The sequence below is a fragment of the Echinops telfairi genome, unplaced genomic scaffold, assembly GCF_000313985.2.
Source record: "Echinops telfairi isolate 266 unplaced genomic scaffold, ASM31398v2 ScPeMD7_7425;HRSCAF=8463, whole genome shotgun sequence".
In the NCBI taxonomy this organism is placed as follows: Eukaryota; Metazoa; Chordata; class Mammalia; order Afrosoricida; family Tenrecidae; genus Echinops; species Echinops telfairi.
This window is the reverse complement of record NW_022111325.1, coordinates 477,470-497,457: the sequence shown is the minus strand read 5'-3', so window position 1 is coordinate 497,457 and position 19,988 is coordinate 477,470. Positions and strand designations below refer to the sequence as shown.

Below are 19,988 nucleotides of genomic sequence, written 5' to 3'. Positions count from 1 at the left end.
CATTAGGACAGTGGAGAACCACTGCTATACAGGGTCATTATGAGTTAGAATCAAATCAGCAGCAGTGGGTTTTTTCTTTTAGTGTAAATTTTTGATGACTTATTTAACAGTAAAGTGTAGCAGTATAAAGTGTTAGCGTTAAAGATGCTGAGGAAGAATATCTGTTAGTTTCAGAGCATTTCTTGTACTCTTGGATTACCTGTGATCTAACTGCTCTGGTGTGTAATCATTGCATTCAATATGCAAAGTTAGATATTGTAGTAATCATAGTAACAGTCATGAAAATGCCACAGAACTAGACAGTATTTCATTCTATACAAAGGTCACCATGAGTTGGAGATCACTTTATAGCAATTAACAATAGTGGTTTAAAACTTCTGTGATGTTGAAATACTTGAAAAAGTAACTCATACAGGAGTTCCCGGGTAGTGTAAATAACCCCTAACCAATAGATTGGCAATTCAAGTCCACCCAGAGTCATCTCAGAAGAAAGACTTGACAAACTACTGAAAAAAGTACCTATTGAAATCTCAGTTCTACTGACACACGTGTGGTCCTAGAAGTTGGAATCAACTCCATCACAACCAGTATAATGGTAATCGCAGAAGACAGCTTGATAGCTAAGCCTCTTGTATTACTTTAAAGTTCAGTGAAATTTGACCTGTGTTTACATTCAGTTAAGTGTGATCAGCTCAAATCAATTCACTGTCTAAGTTGGTTCCAACTCATAACACCCCTGTAGGACAGAGTAGACCTGCCCCTGTGAGTTTCCAAGACTAAATTCTACAGGAGTAAAAATCCTCTTTATCCTTTGGAGTGGCTGGTGGTTTCGAACTGTTGACTTTGTGGTTAGCAAATAGTACTCTTATCAACCACTTGAAGCTTAGTGAAGATGCAGAACATCCCTTTATAGTTTGTAAATTGTTGAGTACTTTATGACTGGCTGGTCCGACCTATTTCAGATCATCTGAAAATTGACGTTAATATTAAATTGCCTAGGAAAATTTCCAAATTAGTATTTTCAGGTATAGATTGTTTTTCTATGCTTTTCTCTACATTCTATAAATTTGAATATTTGTGAAAACAAGGGATGTGTGCGTGATTCTGATTGAAGTAGTGCTTTTAAAGGTAACTAAGATTTACTTGCATTTTAGAGGTCCATTTTAGAGGTTATTGTTGGGTGCCATTGAGTTGATTCTGACTCCTAGCAGCCCCGTGAGACAGAATTGTAATCTTTCTCTGTAACAGAGTTGTAATCTTTCTCTTGAGGAATTTGGAGATATCATGGCAAAGTAAAGACCCTCACTGTTGTTACTGTTAATGTTTATACAGAGAGAGCAAAGGTCCCCAGCCAGTAGCGGTCCCAAACATTTTTGGGGCACTACATTAAGAAAGACTGGTTGCTAGAAAAAGATTCATAGGTATCAACAAAAAATGAGAAATGGATTAATAAAATAACTACAACAGTGGCGCACTCAGAATATAGCAGCAGTCATGGAGATGATATACAGCCAGGCAATATTTTCTTCTGGTCTATGTGAGGCCAACATGATTTGGAAAGAACTCAATAGCAACTAAAATAACCACCATGTTTTTGATTTATTTAAATTTCCTTCTCATCACTTTCTTTTGTTGTTGTGTTTAAACTTTATTTTAAACAAGGTGGAAGTTTACAGAACAGATGATCAGTTTTGCATTCAACAATGCGTAACTCATTTTGTTTCAATTTATGAATTGCAACCACTACAATGTGCCATCATTTATCCTACTTCCTCATGTTTCCCTGTTTTTAATTCCTCCTCATTTCCTAACCCTTTGAACTTTTTTCCTTGGGTAAATGCTGTCATTTTGATCTTAAACAGTTGATTATTCTAACCCATGGGTAAGTTCAGTTCCAGACCTGAAGGATGACTAAGGACCATAGTTTTGGCCAGGGGTCCTCAAACTCTCCGGCCCACCGAGGACATTTATCCGGCCCGCCCCGTGTTTTTGCCCCATTTGTTTTTTTTTTTTTGTTTTTTTTCAGGGGCAGGCCAACAAGGCTTGCTTTTATTGAGTGACTGATCAATAGAACCGCCAAGGCCACTATGTACAGAGAAGAGAGGGGGAGTTTATTTCTTGGTCTCTTCCTCCTTGGACAGTCTTGATGATCTCTTCTTTCTTGGCCTGGAGTCGCTCCTCTCGGCGCTTGCGTGCTTCCTCGGTCTTAGGACCTGCGCACCTCAGCCTGGTCAGCCAGGAGCTTCTTGCAAGCCTTGTCTGCCTTCAGCTTGTGGATGTGCTCCATGAGAATCCGCTTGTTCTTAAACACGTTCCCCTTCACCTTCAGGTACAAGCTGTGATACATATGCCGGTCAGTCTTCTTTGACTCTTGATATCTCCTGAGCAGCCGGCGCAGAATCCGCATCCTCCTCATCCATGTGACCTCGGGCATTCGAGCATTGGCAGTACCCTTTCACTTACCTATGCCCATATGCCTGCCCTTCCGGCGGGCTAGAGTGTTTTTGTGGCAACGGGCCCGAGAATGGACGGTTACAGGCTTGCGGATGATAAGGCCATCTTTGATCAGTTTCAGGATTTGCTGACGGGAGTTGGCATTGGCAATTTCTTTGGTCTCGTTGGAGTCCAACCAGACTTTCTTCTTGCCACAGCGGAGGACGCTGGAGGCAAGCCTCTTCTGAAGCCTGAGCATACTCATGGCTGCGGCCGCAGCTCCCAAAGGCGCCCCATTTGTTTTTTCACTTCAAAATAAGATCTGAGCAGTGTGCATAGCAGTTTGTTCATAGTTTTTTTTAAAACTATAGTCCGACCCTTCAACGGGTCTGAGGGACAGTGAACTGGCCCCCCGGGGTGGGGACCCAATTGTCCCTATCTGATCAGCAAACTTGTCTTTTTAATCAAAAGTCTTTTTTTATTACTTTCTCCTGCACACACTATCCAGGACTATCTACTGTGTTCGTTTTTTCAGAGCAGTTGGTATTAGGAGATTGATACCATCTAGTTCTTAGTCACAGAGTTAATAGAGACAGGTTTGCTCCTTACCGTTTTCTGACACCATTAGTATTTTAGAGAATGAAAACTTATAAGCTAATTGGCGAGAGTTGCTCTAAAACTGAAAAAGAAAAGCTAATCAGAAGACAGGGCTTAAATAGGATGAGTCTGGATTTGTCTTTAGAATGACAAAAGACCTGTGGTAAAGGGCATCTAGTGGACGGGAAAGGATTGGTGTGTGCAGAGATCAGAGTGCTATAGCTCCAGAAAATAGTAGAATATTGCAGGAATTCTATGTCTGGGCCAGAGCCATTTGTAGAGTGTGTTTATAGAGTATATATTGTCATAACTACTTTGTTGCTAAACCTTGCTATATAATTTGTATTAGGTGTGAATTCTCCTGCCCTGAGTTGTGTGAATTGTTAAGGCTAAATTGGATGTCTACCTTTGGGACAGCTTTAGAGAAAAAATCTTGAATGAACACATCTACTGTCTTATCAGTGCCTGTTCCCTAGCACTTGCAGTAATGGATAAAGAAAAGCTTGTCTGGCCATATGACTTTAGTTTTTTGTATTTTAATATAATTTCGAGTGAGCTTTGGTATTGAGATTTCCTCTTTTTGGATATTGGCTTTGGGAACTAAACAGTTAAAGCATCATGATTTGAGAGGAAACCAGCTTTCATGAATGAAGGCAAAGTTTGGCACTAAGCCAGAATAATGGGGGGGATAGTTAGGTAGGGAGAGTAACTGACTTTTGTACCACAAATGACTTTTTAAAATTAAGACATAATTCCATGTCCTGAGGTTATAAACCGGCTACAACTGGTTTTTCTCCCCCTTTCTGCACCCCCCCCCGCTAAGCATCATGGGTAAAAGTAAGCATCCCCCTGTTTCTTTTGTTTTCTATAACAGTATGCCATGTGATTGGCAAGACAGTGCCCGCTTGGAGACCGGGTTTATGCAGGTTTCTCAAGGGGGTTGGCACACATGGGGCCGCCCCTGTGCTACAAAAAGGGTTTTTCTTACAATAGAAAAGGGTAAAAGAACCCTTCCCCCTTTACTCCCCCCAAAAAATCAAAGCCAAAACTAAATCTGTTTCTCACTCCCCCCCCCCCTTTTCTGTTTCCCCCCTTTCTTGTCTCCAATTTTCCTGGCAGCTAGAGGAGGGAGCAGAAAAGGTATACCTGTAAGTATTTTCAACCATCTTGCTTTTTTCCTTTATTGAAAAAATTTTTTTAAAGCTGAGCAGAGCAGTTTTTCTCAAAACTGGTGCAGAGTTCTTCAGAACCTTTTCCTGACTCTCTGAAAGGTGATAAGCTGAGGTTTCTGATGGGATTCAAGAATTAAACACTGTTGCCTTTTTAAAAAATTACGTTGCGGGAATGATGATTTCTCTTACAAAGCTCTCGGTTTGGATCATCATCTTCTCTGCTTCATCCATTTGCTGTAGTGGTGAGGCTCTCTGGCTTTTTTTTTTTTTTTAATGTTTAGGGGGTATGTCACACTGAGGTTTTTTTCTTTTTAAAAAAATTTCTTTTGTCTGTAGCAGTGATGATTCTAGCTCCCCCTTACCCTTACTCCCCCTTCCTTTTTCCATGTCAGCTCCAACCCTTCTCTGTGAATGGAGGCAACCAGCTGACTGAGTGCTGGCATCATGCCAGGGCCTGCAAAGCAAGGAGAATGCGCGCGCTCGTGTGTGTAAGTGTATACAGAACACAAAGGGAAAGGCCTGCGTCTAGGAAAGCACTGGCTATTATATAAGGAAGTCTTCGTCATCTCTCCTTGCGTGGACTTAGGGACAAGGAAGGAGGGGGAAATTTTAAGCAAGAGAAATATCCTTTTGAAGCCCCCACCCCACCCTCTGTTTCTTTCCCTGACATCTTAAAATTAAAATCGGGTGTTGTAGCAAAATGAAAGATAAGTTCTCTTTCCAAGTGGCAGTGCTCCTGCTCCTAGGGGAAGAAGTAATAACTCTTTTGAGAGAATGAAGCCGTATTCTGGGCCTTTTCTTCCTAGCCCCATTCAGAGTTTTGTGAGTTTAAGGAAGTTATGATTAGAGAAATGCCTCAGGTTTAACAGCTGAGATTTGTTAAATCTCTCCCCACCCCTTTCTCTCTTAAGGGGGCAAACTGTTTCTAATATTTCAGAATTGCCACAGTCACAGAGGGGTAGATTGGTGAAGGAATGCTCTTAAGGAGAATCAGAAAACCAGATAATAGAGCAAATGATATCTGTAGCGATTCTTGCCCCTTTTCTTTATGGCTTTTTGTTCTTTGTATGATATTATAAAAATGAATATTCTCCCCTGCCATCTGCTGCTGCAGAGTTGAAATTGTGAAAAAGGAAAAGCCAGCAACACATGGAAGAGTGGGGGTGGGTGCAGGGGCGGGGTGGGGGTGGGGGTGGGCAGGATTAGAGGTTATTATAAATTTTTTAAACATTGCAGGTGTTGGCAGTTTTGGGGTTCAGTTATAATGACTGTATCTTTAATTGGTTATAACGAGCTCAGTGTTCATTTAGAAATTATGATTCTGCCGTTTTATCCCAGTGCGTCCCCGTCCCCCTACCCCACCATTGTGTCTTTTTGGAGTGGAAAGGAAACTGTCTATCAGGCTTATCCTATAACAAGGCTTTGTCAGGTTACATTCTAGAGGAGCTCGCCTTTATTCTGTTGGGAGCTTTGCTTTTTTTTGTTTGATAAAACATATGAAACACCTTCACATGTGTCCTATTGTCAGGGTGCATATGAGGTAGTAGTTCAGGGGTTGCACGATGGGTTTGAACCTCCAACCTCTCAGTAGTTCAACATGTAACCTGCTGCACCACCAGGGCTCTAGTCTCTGTCAAATAGTCGGAGCTCAGTGTTAGTAGCTGTTCTGAATATTTCTATCTCTTGGGTTTAATGTTTCAATGTAAGTTCCTTTGATTTAGAATAAATATGGCCAGAATGCTCCCAGGGGCCAGAATGCTCCTTCAGGGCCAGGATGGCAAGACTTTGTCTTTAGTACTTTGGACATGCCAGGAGACACCAGTCCCTTGAGAAGGTCATCATGTTGGCTAAAAGTAGAGGGGCAGCGTAAAAGAAAAAGGCCCTCGAGGAAATTGATTGATACCATGACTACAGCAATGGGCTCAAGCCTTGGACCCATTGTGAGGATGGAGGACAGAGCAGTGTTTCATTCTGTTGTGCAGAAGGTCTTTGTGAGTCAGAACTGGCACCTAACAAGAAGGCAATGTTTAGTTCTTATTTTGGTAGGTTTTTATTTATTAGTTAGACCATGTTGATTGACTCCTATATAGGAAGAGTTTAGATTAGGGTCAGCAAACTACAGCCACTGCCTGTTTTGTAAATAAAATTTTCTTTTGTAAATAAGGTTTTATTGGAGTGTAATCACATCTGTTGCTTACAGAGTTGAATAATTAGCCAATAAAGCCTAAAATATTTATCTACCATTTGACTCTTCACAGGAAAAGTTTACAGACTCTTGGACTAGATCAGGGGTGTCAAATTGGCACCCTGTGGGCCGCATGCGGCCCCCAAGGTAATTTTTTGTGGCCCATGATGCTCTGAGATAAAATGTAATAAGGGAATTGTGTGTACGGTATTGCCTAGATCTCCTCTAAGTGCTATTTTCTTCATAACAATTTTTTCTATTTTCATTTTATTTCAGAGCATCGCGGGCCACAAAAAATTAACCTTGGAGGCTGTATGCGGCCTTTCGGCTGCCAGTTTGACACCCTTGGTCTAGATCAAGAATCCGTTCCAAGAAGTAAATTCTATAAATGAAAATTAAAATAATTAATATATATATATTGAATTTAAATGGACCCAAAGAAATTATTCATGTAACAGAGTAGGAAAAGTTCATAGATAGGGTTTCAGCTTTCACATTTCAACTAACCTTTAAATAGAAAAATGTCTGTGTGTTGGTATCTGCCTACTCACAGTTTTCAGCCAGGGAATGGTGCACATAACTTTCCATTTGTTCTGTTGGGAAGAATTTACCTGTTTGCAGGGAGGAGTCTTAATGTTGCTGTAGGTTAATTAAGCATTGGCTGCTAGAATCTTGAGGTTGGCAGTTCAAACCCACTTGCCACTGCTTGGGAGAAAGATGAGAGAGAGAGAGAGAGAGAGAGAGTGTGTGTGTGTGTGTTCAGCAAGGGAAAGAGGGAGCCCCAGTGACAAGTGCTAAAGAGCTCAGCTACAATCTGAAAGCTTGCTGATTAGAACCTACCAGCTACTTCAGGAGAAAAAGATGTGACAGTCTGTTTCCTTAAAGAGTTTAGCCCCGGAAACCATGTAGGACAGTTCTACTCTTCTAAAATGTCACTTTGATTCATAATTGGACTTGATGGTAATTGATTTATTAGAAATAGGCAAGTGGGGAGGCTGGGCAATTGACCATAGCCAAGTGTCCCATATGTCCATTATTGTGGAGGAGGAAAATAATTACTTTTATGAGCAGGTAGTAGTCTTCAGACTACAGGCGAATAGAAGTTACCTTCAAGAAATTTACATAATCAGAAAAGTAGGACTAATTAGCCAGGGAATGTTTTTTTTTTAATAAAAATTTTTGGTGAAAACATACCAAAAAACACCTACTCAACAATTTCTGAATGTACATATTAGTTATGTCTATTACAGTCTTCAAATGGTACAGCCATTCTTCCAAATTATTCCAAATATAATTTACTGCTCCCTATGCTGCTCATCTAACCTTTCAAGTTGCTGTTGTCAATTTGATGCCACATAGTTCTTTTAACGAGCACAATGCTTTAGGTGAACATTCTTTGCTAAATTAAGCCAAGCAGCATTTGGTTTAAAGATAACTTTAGAGAATAAATTCCGTGTAAAGATAGATATTTGTTGTTGAGCAAAACATAACAGCAATTCAACAGTTTCTACATGTACAGTTTAGTGACTTAGGTTACATTCTTTTGAGTTTTTCAAATATTCTCATCCTCTTTTTCTAAGTTGTTTGTTCCTCATTAGCATAAATGCATTGCCCCTTAATGTTCCTATTTAATCTTTCAAGTTACTGTCATTAATTTGATCCCATACTGATAGTTCTTAAAAGGAGGGTATACTGCTCAAACATTCGAAGCAGATGTTTGATTTTTTTTAAAGCTCAACTATTGTTTGATTTTATGAAGATTTTGAAGGGTATTTTTGGTTTAAGTTTTGAAGATTATTTCACGGCAATTGTCTCAGGATCTCATCCACTTTCAATGGCTGCCAAAAATACGTAAACCTAAGCCTAAACCCACTGCCTTCGAGTCATTTCTGGTTCAGAGACCGTGTATTGGGTTTCCAAGACTTTAAATCTTTATGGAAGGTAACATAATCTTTCTCCTATGGAGCAACTGGTGGGTTGGAACCACCAACCTTGTGGTTAACAGTCAAATGTTTACAGCACTGTCAGGATTGCCAAAAGTTTGTGCTACTGCTGCTGCTGCTATAGGTACCGAAGGGTTGGTCCTGATTCATAGTAACTCTTGCAAAACAGAATGAAACACTGCCCAGTCCCGTGCCATCTTTACAATCATTATGTTTGAGCCCATTGTTGTTGCCACTGTGTCAATCTATCTCCTGATGGTCTTTCTCTTTTTCGCTGCCTGTCTTACTTTACCAAGCACAATGTCCTTTTCCAGAGACTGGTCTTTCGGATAAAAAGTCCGAAGTGGGTGGAATGAAGTCTCAGCACCCTTCCTTCTAAGGAACGTTCTATACTTGGTTCTGTTTCTTCCAGGACAGATTTGTCTTGTTCTTCTGGTAGGCCATAGTATTTTCAATATTCTTTGCCAACACCATAATGTATCATTTCTTTGTGGTTCTATTGTCCAACTTTCACATACATGTGAGGCAATTGAAAATACAATGATATTTTAAATAATAAAAATTTACTTGCCTGTGATAATAGTGATATTGTTCAATAATTTCCGCATTCTCTGGGTCTCCTTTCTTTGGAATGGGCACAGATCTGGATCTCTTCCAGTCAGTTGGCCAGGTAGCTGTCTTCCAAATGCAATTTTTTTTGCATAGGTGAGTACTTCTAATGCTTCATTTACTTGTTGAAACATTTCAATTGCTATTCCAATGTGTTTTTCACTAATGCTTTCAGTGCAGCTCCTTTTTTAAGTTTTCTCTTCAGTTCTTTTATCTTGATATACGTGCCAAGTGTGTTCTTTTTGGTTTTCTAGTTCTATTTCATTATAATACTTTGTCTTCTCTAGCTGTCCTTTGACAATATCTATTCAGGTCTTTTATTTCACTGTTTCTTCCATTTTCCTTAGCTGTTCTCTATATTCAAGAGCAAGTTTCAGAGTTTCTTCTGACCTCCACATCGATCTTCTCTTATATTTTTAATTAAGGCAATTTGCTTTCTTCATGTATGATGCTTTTGATGATCCTATAAGGTTTTTTCAGGTGTTGTGTTCAGTGATAAGCAAGGTTGTGTTTGGCTCTCATGGTCTTTTCATTTTCTTCAACCTCATCCTGAATGTACCTATAAACAGTTGTTGGTCTAGTTCCCAGTGAGCCCCTGGGCTCCTTTTGGTGGCTGATATTGAACTTCTCCATTGTCTCTTCTCACAGACGTAGTTAATTTGGTTTCTGTGTACTCCGTCTGTTGAGCTCCATGTGTATAATTGCTGTTAATGTTGTTGAAAGAGGTATTTTCAAGAGAGAATTCATTGAGAATTCGTCATTTTGTAAAATAACGTGATCTCCAGCTTACTTTGTCATCAAGATAATTTCCAACTACTGTCCCTTTCCCTTTGTTTCCAACTTTTGAATTCCAATTGCCAGTAATTATCAGTGCATCTTGATTGCATATTTCATCAAATTCAGATGGAAGAAGTTGGTAGAATTCTTCATTTTTTTCCATCACTAGCCTTAGTAGTTGGTTTGTAAGCTTTTTTGTTTTTTTTTAAGTGATAGATGGCTTTTTTTTTTTTTAATCATTTTTTTGGGGGCTCATACAACTTTTAACACCATCCATCCATCCATTTGTACATTTGTTGCCATCATCATTCTCAAAACATTTGCTTTATACTTGAGCCCTTGGTATCAGCTCCTCATATTTTACCTTTCCTCCCTGCCACCCCTCCCTCACGAACCCTTGATAATTTATAAATCATTATTTTGTCATATCTTACACTGTCCAATGTTTCCCTTTACCCATTTTTCTGTTGTCCGTCTCCCAGGGAGGAGATCACATATAGATCCATGTAATCGGTTCCCCCTTTCCAACCCACCCTCCCAGTATCGTCACTCACACCACTGGTCCTGAAGGGATCATCCTCCCTGGATTCCCTGCGTTTCCAGTTCCTATCTGTACCAGTGTCCATCCTCTGGTCTAGCCAGATTTGTAAGGTAGAATTGGGATCATGACAATGGGGTAGGAGGAAGCATTTAGGAACTAGAGGAAAGTTGTATGTTTCATTGTTGCTACACTCTGCACCCTGACTGGCTTGTCTCCTTCCTGTGACCCTTCTGTAAGGGGATGTCCAGTTGCGTACAGATGGGTCTTGAGTCCCCAATCCGTACTCCCCCCACTCATTCACAATGACTTGATTTTTTTTTTTTGTTCTTTGATGCCTGATACCTGATCCCTTTGACACCCGGTGATCACACAGGCTGGTGTGCTTCTTCCATGTGGGCTTTGTTGCTTCAGAGCTAGATGGCCGTTTGTTTGCCTTTAAGACCCCAGATGCTATATCTTTTGATAGCTGGGCACCATCAGCTTTCTTAACCACTTTTGCTTTGCACCCATTTGTCTTCATCGATCATATTGGGAAGGTGCACACACAATGATAGGATTTTTTTGTTCTTTAAAACCTTTTTTTCAATGAGCATTTTGAAACCCCTTCATGTATGTTTAAAGTCCTTTAGGAAAGTGAAATGAAGAGATTACATTCCTGGGAAATGCAGAGTTAATTGCTGGGAATGATTTAGTAGTAGGGAGTAGGAAGTATTAGGTAGGTTGGAATCAGCTCAGTATCTGTTTTGCATTAGGTAGGTTGGAAATGTGCAAAACAGGACCATTGTCTGTGATCTTTGCTAGGACCTGGAAGTATAAACTCTAGGAGAAAAACGGTCTTTCCGCTTGCAAGCGGAGGGCATAGACTCCTTAATACCCAAAACACAATTAAGAAAAATTATTTAGAGCATTGGTTGACCCCTTTAAGGTACATGAATTGTCATTCGACAAACCTCATTAAGCTTACTCATTGTGGAATAAATACCTAGTTAGACTGCCACTGAATTGGCTGTAATACTCTCTCCTTTATTAAGACTAATTTTGTAGACAGAACTATGAATATATTTCAGGGATAGTCTGAAGGGACTTTTTCAGTGCTTAGGCAACTGCAATGCTTAGATCACTGCTGATTTTCTGTTTCGATCATCTCTCAGCTCTCGTTTCTCCAAAGTACACAATGGGATTACCCTCATGGGTTTCTCAGTCCAAAAGCCCTCTAACATTAGTCTGATTATGAGAAGGTGTTTGGATATGGTAAATACTTGACATATACCAGGGAGCTTCCGAAGTCTAAAAATGGGATTAAAAGATCACGAAAAGTCCTCTCATATATGTACAAACGGTTGTTTTCATATTGTAGCTATGCCAGACATTGATGAAAACAATTATTTTGCTGAGAATGGTGGCTGTTGCAGGCTTATTCTTTCACTGCCATCGAGTAGATACTGATGTACTGAACACACGTTGGGCTGCTAACCTCAAGGTCAAAAGTTTGAAACCTCTAGCTGCTCACTCTGCAGGAGAAAAACAGGACTTTCTACTCCTGTGAAGAGTTAGAGTCAAGGAAACTCACATAGTTCTACCCTACTCTATAGGGTCTCTATGAAATGTTGCAGGCAGTCACCATTAATAAAATTGGAATAAGAGTTGAAACTTCTTGCTTTGGTGGGAGGACTATGTCCTGGGCTTTGGAATTAAGTCTTAAGTTTAGTCATGGCTCCTATTTATTTTCTGATTATGATTAGGTTTATTCAGTCATTCTGAGAATAAAATATTTTTAGCCCACAGTACTTGTGTTTAAGTTACTCAAATGTTAATTACCAGATAGGCTGTAAATGTTTATGGGAAGAGAAAGCCTTATTTTTCTGAGAATCACTGGTGGATTTGAATTACTGACCTTGTGGTTAGCAGCTCACAGAAAATTGTTCTGTGCATTGTATGAGCCCCCAATAAAATGATTAAAAAAAGAAAGAAAAATTTCTGTGCATTCTCTCTCTGAACTTCAGTAATATGCTTGTCTTTTAGAAATACAATTTTGTGATACTTTGTAATGTTGGTAGTAATTTTTTAAGCTATTGGCCGTATTTCTCTGATTGGAAGCATCTTGGAGAGGGAGTCACTATTTTGAGTTGAAAGTTCTGGTTCTTTTTGTATAAATGAAAAACTCAAGCCTACTTGTGTCAAGTTTGTTCTAACTTATAGTGACCCTATGTAGGGTTTCTGAGGCTGGATATCTCTTCGGCAACAGATATACCCATCTTTTAGATTTGAAGTGTCAACCTTGTGGTTGGTTAGCAGTCTAATGCACACCCAACAGCACCAACAGGGCTCGGGCTCCTTGTATAATCCTGCTAAATCTCAGCAGATTGTTCCCTTCCCCAACCGTCTCCCACCCTCACTCAGCCTTACTGCCCAACTCTTAATGCCCTTTCTCCTCTCTGCCTAGATCCACTTCTCAGGATATGTTTGCAGGCAACATAGAGATCCTTGAAGGCAAGAGTTCATTCAACAACAAATTTTGAGTGCTTAGTGTATACAGGTTAGATATCTAACAAGAGATAAGAAAATCTATAGTGATAAACAGTTTCTGACATTTAAAGAGAAATGGACAAGTGATTTAGTGTTGAGCTAGGTACTCTCAATGCCACCAACTTGATGCTGAGTCCATAGTGACTCTGTAGGGCAGTGTAGAACTATCCCTGTGAATTTCTAAGACATACCTCCTTACAGGAGTAGAAAACCTCGTCTTTTTCAGAATGGCTGATGATTTGAAACTGCTGACCTTGTAGTTAGCATCCCAATGCATAACCACTGAGATCCCTTCAAAGAAAGGAAAAATTGCTTGGGAAGCAAGGATGGTTTCAAAGGTGATAGGTGATCCTGGCATTTACCCACCAAACTTGGATACTAATAAAAGGAGCACTTCATAATCAAGGGGAGACAACAGAATAAGCTATTTGTAAAACAAGATATTTAGAGGGGAGCTGATATCAAGGGCTCAAGTGGGAAGAAAAATGCTTAGAAAATGATGATGGTGGCATATATGCAAATGTGCTTGACACTGGATGAAATGTATGGATTATGATAAAAGATGTAAGAGCCCCCAATAAAAGTACTTTAAAAAAAAAAGAAACTTAGAAGCATGAAATAATATAGTGGGTTGCATATTAATAGAGAAATTAGTACAGCTAGCCTTTTAAATACTTAGGGGCGGGCATGGTGGAAGGTAGGATATCAAAGGTAAATTGAAACCAGTTCATGAGTGTACCTTTCTGCTGCTGTTTATAGGTAATGGATGTCTTTGATATCAAAGATGGGATGACAATAAAAGTAGGGTTATTTGTTTTTAAAATCACAGTCCTGGTCATATATGGAAGAATGGAGGATAGGTAGACATTAGATACCGAGATCATTAGGAAATAAAAGATAATATTCTGAATATAGGAATGATAAGAAGGTTCCAAAGAAAGGGAAAGACTCCAGAGATAACTTTTGAGTTTCATGATGTCTAAATATTGGAGCAGTCCAAAGTCCCGTTCTCAGACCTCTTAATAATTATACTCACTTCCGGAATGATACTGTGCTCCAAATCATTACTTTAAATTCCACCTTTGACTTCTGAATTTGTACCTGTGTTAGTCTGGGTTGACTATAGAAATTCAGAGACACTCATATGTGTATAAGAAAGAGTTTTATATAAAAGAGCAATTGTATATTGAGAAAACGTCCCAGCCCAGTCCAGATCAAGTCCATAAGTCCGATATTAGCCCATATGTCTGATACCAATCTAAAATTCCTCTTCAGACTCACACAATACATGCAATGACATTGAATACAGGAAGGTCACAGGCCAGTGAATGGAAAGTCTGGTGGATCCAGTGACAGTGGAAACATCTCAATGCTGGCAGGGGTCTCCACATGGCTCCTTCAGCACCAGGGCTCTATTGTAGCTCCATGTGTTTGTCAGCAGGATGTCTCGCAGGAAGTGAGTGTGTGTCCCGCCTCCGGTGAGCTATTTATCTCCTAGCGCCTCTAAATGAGGTCATCAAGCTGTGACCTGATCGACAGGCTAAATTCCACCCTTTGTCTTAATAGTCTCAAATGGATAACAGATTATGTAACTACCACAGTACCTTTAGCCCAAACCTCTCCAAATTTGTGTCTTATTTTAGATATCTCAAACTGATATGTCAAAAATCAGTTTTTAAAATTTCACTCCAAACATAAATATCCTCCATTTTAGTGAAGCACATCACTCAGTTGTAGAGGCAGAAACCCTGAACTTTTCCTTGACAACATTCTCTCTCTCTTTTTTTTTAAATCATTTTATTAGGGGCTCATACAACTCATCGCAATCCATACACACATCAATTGTGTAAAGCGCATTTGTACATTCATTGCATTCTCAAAACATTTCCTCTCCACTTAAATCCCCGGCATTAGGTCCTCATTTTTCCCCTCCCTCCCCGCTCCCCCCTCCCTCATAAACCCTTGATAGTTTATGAATTGTTATTTTGTCATATCTTGCCCTGTCCGACGTCTCCCTTCACCCACTTTTCTGTTGTCTGTCCCCCAGGGAGGAGGTCACATATAGTTCCTTGTAACTGGTTCCCTCTTTCCTACCCACTCTCCCTCTCCCCTCCCCTCATCTACATTTTAATGTTCTTTTTACTAAGTCCTCTGTTAATAGGTAAGGTGACCAGACATCCCGCTTTTGGTGGGACAGTCCCAATTTTTAACAATTTTTCCCGTGTCCCGCAGCGTTTTTAAAAAGTCCCGATTTTTGGAAAGAATGCATGACAAGCTATGGTATACGGTTTTCGACTGCCATATGGCTATTTTGCCAGGATATGAGTTTTATCGATGGTGTCCCACTTTACCAATGTTAAAATCTGGTCACGTTAGTTATAGGGTATATGCATCTTCATATTTCCCCACATTACTGTTTACACAGTGGGTGCATATGAATGATTTCAGTAGAGCGTTCTTCACTGAGAGTTTCTCATTTCTTCCAACCTCCTTTCTGTGTTGTATTGAATTAGAATAATTTAAAATGTTACAAAGGAGTGAGAAAGTAACAAGTCTAAACCTCTGGTTGATGATATCTCCCAGTAGCTGAAAGCAAACTAGAACCGTGCCTCTTCTTCAAATAGAATGGTTCATGGTTTCATTACTACTTGTTTGTATATATCAGAAGGACGTACTTACATGCCAGCATCTTTATATCCTCAATCTCATAGGCTTCTATAGTCTAACAGCTTCTTTATTTCTCTTCTTTTTTACCACTCTTGCTTTCCGACTTGTCTAGATAGATGAATGAATAATTTATTTTAAGGTTCAGTGCAAAGCTGGTTCTTATGCAGCAAAGGTTAAAGATGTCCGAAGCGTCCAACTTTCTGCTGTACACCTTCATTTATAATATCAACTACTATTCCCCTCTGTTGTTTTTTTCCCCCCTGTCTTTGGGCTCCACAGTTTACTAGATAATCTTACAGAACTATAAACTGTGAAGGAAATGGCTCATCTAATTGTGGAGGTTAGCAAGTCTTAAAATCGATGGATCTGTTGTCAGCTTGGAGGTTTCCTCAGACTCATACAATTCCAGGGGCTGATGAACCCAAATCCGCATTCTCATGGCTATGAGTAACATCTACCTTTTTAGCCCTCCTCTCCTTTCTCAAACACACACCCACACACGATAACTGCCATCTCCATGTGGATAAGTTTAACAGGGATTTTATAAACTTACCATGTCTAAAATTGCTGAGTACTGCAAGTGAAAACTTTATCTAATGTTTCTCAGTGAATAAAAATCAAGCTTTCTACTCTCATAAAGAGTTACAGTCTCAATTCTGGGTGGAGCTTGATCAAGAGCAATGTATCTGAGAGGAAATACTGAGAGTGGAATGGAGGGGGTGAGCATGATAGTGGGATAGGAGGAAGGTTAAAGAAAATAGAGGAAAGAAATAGGAAGCAAAAGCTATTTATAGAGGTATATAGCTATAGGCATGCATATATGTAAATATACTAATTTATAATGAAAGGGATAGAGGCCAATGTATATATATTTATGTGATAGGTATTAAGACAGCAGACAGACTTTGGGCCTCTACTGAATAACCTGGCACTCTTTGATGCTCACCTTCTTGACAAGATCACTGAAGATAAAATGGGTGCATAAACAAATGTGGTAAAGAGACTGGATGGTGCTCAGCTATCAAAAGATATTAGCATCTGGGTTTCAAAGGCTTGAAGTCAAACAAGCAGCCATCCAGAAGGGAAGCAAATAAACCCATATGGAAGAAGCACACCAGCCTGTGTGATCATGAGGTGTTGACGGGATCAGCCATCAGGTATCAAAAGATCCAAAACATACAACTATATCGACGCAAAAGGTGGGGTTGGAATGGAGACCCAAACCCATGTGTAGATAATTCGATATCCCCCACAGAAGTGGTATAAGGAAGAGATGATTAAGGTGTAGTATAGCACTGGCGAAATCACACATCATTCCTCTAGTTCCTGAATACTTCCTCCTCCCCACTACCATGACCCAGTTTTACCTTACAAATCTGACTAGTCCAGAGAACACACATTGATAACAAATAATAGCTCTCAACACAGGGAATTCAGGAAAAATAAATCCCTCAAGAACAGTAATGGAAGTAGCAATATCCTGAGGGTAAGGGGATGGGCAGGGAGGGGGAAGGGTGAGAAAAGGGAAACCCATCACAATGTTAGATATATAGCCCCCCTCCCCCTGTGAAGGGGTTGAATAATGTAAATGTGTGTGAAGGGAGCCAAAGGACAGTAAGATACAAAATAACTAACAATATATAATTGTTCAGGGATACTGACGGTAAGGGAAAAAGAGCTTACATCAAGGGCTCAAGCAGAAAATGTCTTGGAAATGATGGCAACATGTACAAATATGCTTGATACAGTTGATGAATGGAATGTTATAAGAGCTTAACAGCCTCCAATTAAATGATGGAGAAAAAAGGGCTAGAATGGCTGTACATATTTAAGAATGTAATCAGTTTCTCTGAATTATACATGTAGTTACTTGAATTGGTATATGTTTCTTCTGTGCGTATTCTCAACAAGAACAGAAATAAAATATTTTAAAACGTTAAAAAAAAGTCACAGTCTCACAAACCCTATTGGGGCAGTTCTACCTTGTCCTGTAGCAGTGGTTCTCAACCTGTGGGTCGCGACCCCTTTGGGGGGGGGTGTCGAACTACCCTTACACAGGGGCCTCCTGATTCATAACAGTAGCAAAATTTCAGTTATGAAGTAGCAATGAGAATAATTTTATGGTTGGGGGTCACCACAACATGGGGAACTGCGGCATTAGGAAGGTTGAGAACCACGTCCTATAGGTTTGCTATGAGTTGAAATCAACTCTGGCAGTTAGTTGTGAATTTAATGTATACCATCTCAGTAAACACCGCTATTCAGCCAGTAGAGAGTTCTTACTTTTTAGAAAAGCAAGTTTAGTATCCTGGCTGGTATAACTAATTACCATGTAAACCTTAATGTATTTTGTAAACCTTAAATAATATAAATTTATTATCTTAACAACTTGAGGAATCCGAAATGGGCTTCAATTGAGATAAAATAAGCCTCCTCTTGGAGACTCTATGGGAAAATCCAGTATCTTGCCTTCAGCTAAGAGGCTGCCTCCTTTTTTGGCTCATGGCTCCTCTTATCTTCAGGCCAAGTTTTTATGCTATTATCTATTAGATTTTCTTCTGTTTTCCTCTACTCCATCTAGGGACCCTTGTGATTACATTGGGTCCATCTGGGTGATCTTTATATCTTAAAGTTAGCTTTTTAGCCATCTTAATTTCATTTGCTACTTTAATTCCCCTTTGCCATGAAACTGAATGTATTCACAGGTTCTAGGGATTAAGGAGGGGCATTATTCTACTGCCAACCACAACATTTAGTATTTAACAATAAAGTCTAAAACTTACTATGAAATTATTTAGAAAACATTATGTATATGTAGCGAAAGATTGATGGTTTGAATCCTCCCAGTAATTCCATGGGAGACTTGCTGAACTGCTCCCATGAAGATTATAGCTTAAGTTACTCCATTACATGAGGTCTCTGTGAGTTAAACTCAATGACAGCCAACAATAACAATTTCCAGTCTAGGTGCCAAACTAAACCAAACTTGGTCCCTTTGAGGTGATTTCTAACTGACCCTATAGGAAAGGGTAGAACTGCCCCTTTGGGTTTCTGAGAATGCAAACCTTTATGGGCATAGAAAGTTTCCTCTTTCTTCCAAGCAGCAGCTGGTGGTATCGAATTGCAGAACAGATCTTGCAGTTAGCAACCCAGTGCATACCTCCTATGCCACCAGGGCTCCTAGAGGGGGAGGCATTGGTGGTTTACTAGTAGGATTCTTGCCTTTCATGCATGAGACATATGTTCAGTTCCCACTAGTGTATCACAAACAAAGCCACTGCTTGTCTGTGTGTTGAAACTTGTCTGCTGCTATAATGCTGAAAAGATTTCAGCACTTTAGAAGATGGGTGGGGAACGTTTTATCCGCCAAGGGCCATTTGGATTTTTATAAATAAAACATCATTTTGGAACCCTACAAAATTGTCAATTTAAAAATTAATTTGCTTTATTTTGTCAAATATTTAATTAACTCACACCTAATGTGATGGCTGGAACTGCTTCTCTGTGGAAAGGTGTGTGATGTTAACTGGCATTGATAATGTTGAGGCCCTTATATGTTTCAAGGGGCAGATATTCCCTACCACTGATCTAGAGTCTAGTTCAAAAAGGCCCAGTAACCTACTTTTGAAAAAAATCTGCCAATGAGAAGCTCAGCATCACAGTGGTCTGATCTAGTGTTACATGAGATTGCTAACAATAACATTTATTTTTACAACACATATAGTAGATTTTACTTGTTGACAGAAGATGGTGTTTACATAGCTCTTCATTGTATCATTTTATATTTGTCTGTATTAAGTATCTTCATGATAAGTTTACATTAAAAAAAAACAACATAACCTGGATAAGATAGGCTGGATGAACAGTCTGGAGGAGAAAACAATGGAACCAATGGTCCTGGGGAGACATGGGAGAGGGGGAGGTGGGGGGTAAGGAGGTAGTGTTGATCAACCCAAGGACAGGGGAGCAACAAGTGATCCAAAATTAGTGGCAAGGAGGGTGCGAGAGGCCTGGTAGGGATTCAGCAAGGGCAGTGTAACCAAGAGAAATCACTGAAACCCAAATGAAGGCTGAGCATGATAGTGAGACTAGAAGAAAGAACTAGGAGCCAAAGGGTATTTATAGAGGTCTAAATACGGCCATGTACATATGTAAATATATTTATATAGGATAGTGGGGAAATAGACCTACGTGGATATATATATGTAGGTTTAGTATTAAGGCAGTAGATGGACATTGGACCACCACTCAAGTAATTATTCAATGCAAGAAGACTGTTCTATTAAATTGGCATTCCATGATGCACACCTTCCCAACACACTATCCAAAGACAATAGGGTCTGGAGTCTTAAAGGCTGGTAGGTAAACAAGCAGCTATCTAGCTCAGAAGCATCAAAGCCCACATGGAAGAAGCACACCAGCCTGTGTGACCACGAGGTATAGAAGGGACCAGGAATCAGACATCAAAGAACAAAAAATATCAGTGGGTGCCCACCTTCCTGATATGATCACTGAAGACAAATATGTGCATAAGCAAA

General features: G+C 39.7%; 1 protein-coding gene and 1 pseudogene across 2 annotated transcripts in view; one reads left to right on the top strand and one right to left on the bottom strand.

Annotated features, from left to right (window-relative positions):
- The window catches only part of GATAD2B (GATA zinc finger domain containing 2B), a 73,959-nt gene that overhangs the window by 8,722 nt on the left and 45,249 nt on the right, over nucleotides 1-19,988 (top strand). Inside the window, exon 1 of one of the 2 annotated variants that reach the window (XM_045298337.1) lies at nucleotides 4,156-4,178. The exons of the other annotated variant lie outside the window; for it this stretch is intronic. The gene's annotated coding sequence lies outside the window, so the exon portion shown is untranslated. Of the gene's footprint in view, nucleotides 1-4,155; nucleotides 4,179-19,988 lie in introns of those variants that run through there. 2 annotated transcript variants of the gene reach the window in all.
- On the bottom strand, nucleotides 2,030-2,709 carry LOC101653095 (annotated as a pseudogene).